At 37.5% G+C, this 1,333-nt stretch overlaps 1 protein-coding gene and 1 long non-coding RNA gene across 2 annotated transcripts in view; both read right to left on the bottom strand.

The window, feature by feature from the left end:
• The window catches only part of rpp38 (ribonuclease P/MRP 38 subunit), a 16,669-nt gene that overhangs the window by 1,362 nt on the left and 13,974 nt on the right, over positions 1–1,333 (bottom strand). The window lies entirely within an intron of this gene.
• On the bottom strand, positions 474–1,292 carry LOC107836704 (uncharacterized). Its single transcript, XR_001662645.1, has 2 exons — positions 1,144–1,292; positions 474–578 (listed from the first exon to the last, which is right to left on the bottom strand). It is a non-coding gene; the product is annotated as an uncharacterized LOC107836704 (long non-coding RNA).

The raw sequence follows: 1,333 nt of genomic DNA, 5'->3' as shown, positions 1-1,333 counted from the left end.
TATATATATATATATATAGCGTATATAAAAGTCTATATTTCTTCATAAATATTTCTCTGAAACTTCAACTTAAATGCCACATGCCTGAACAGAACAAAATAAAATCCAGTTTATCGTTATAAAGAAAATTGCTTCATATTCCTTTCTTGGGTTTTGTAACTGCAGGCTGACAGCTATTATTGAGAAAACCATCAGTTATTTTATATGAAATGATTGCTCAACAGTTCTGTATTAAACGTTACTTCGTTACTAATCCTGTGTAGGAACAAAATATACAATTTATCGTTATGAAAATGCCCTATTGTCTTTGTTGGGTTTGTTACTGCAGGCTCCAGAAGCTGTAATTCTGAGACGGTTTTAAAATAGGTATATATCGACACATTTCTGATTTAAATAAACTGACGTTACCTTTCGCTGTCCACGTTCACACGTTGACGATATAAAAGACATAAAAGAAGTATTTTACTGTTTTAAACATACCTGCATTTAACAATGCCGTCACGCTTAGTTTATCTTTATTTTTTTTAATGTTGGATTCGTGTCTTCAGTCCTGCACGGGACTAACAGGGCGCTGCCATCTTGTTTGTAATGAAAAGTTTGCAATCAGAAACAGCGCCGACTAGCGTTAAGGAGGCAACATGACAATTACTGATAAGACGAGCAGACAAGACTGGTTTTACACACCAAATCAAATAAACTGGGGCAGCAATTATTTTTGCTGTTTGCAGGATTCCTATTTGGTGGGAGAAGAGGTGCATTAATATTAGCCTTTTCCATAAAATAATTATTTTAGCTATTTTTTTCAGAGTTCCAACCAATGGGCACACATTGGCACGCCTTGTTTAAATTTCTACAGAAATTTTCTAGATGGGGCCTGCAATAGCAATGCATAGCAGAGCAGTGCACTAACTTGGAAACTGCAGATAAAACCTTCAGTGCAGTGCAGGTTTTATCTGCACTGCAAACCTATCAGGATCTTGATGGATAACCTGCAATCTTGATAGTTTTTATCAAGATTGTACTGCAAGTTAGTCAGACTTACCATGCAGTTTATCTAAACTGCCAAGATCAAACACACACATGGCCGCCATACAGACAAAATATCTAAGTAAGGAAGTATAAGAACAATCTCAAAGAACTTACAGGAAGAAATATGCGATCCTGTCCATTTCCTATCCGCCTGATACTTTTGGTAGTCCTTCACTGAAGATCTTGAATCGCTCTTAGTCTGATCCCTCCCCAATGGCAACCTGGCCTGGGAAGCCTCGCTACTGGCTGAACCCCAAGACAAAATTTCCCTCTAGGTCATTGGTATACTCAAACCCCTCCACCA

The sequence above is a fragment of the Poecilia formosa genome, unplaced genomic scaffold (assembly GCF_000485575.1).
Source record: "Poecilia formosa unplaced genomic scaffold, Poecilia_formosa-5.1.2 Scaffold77, whole genome shotgun sequence".
Taxonomy (NCBI): domain Eukaryota; kingdom Metazoa; phylum Chordata; class Actinopteri; order Cyprinodontiformes; family Poeciliidae; genus Poecilia; species Poecilia formosa.
This window is presented reverse-complemented; position numbering and strand designations above follow the sequence as displayed.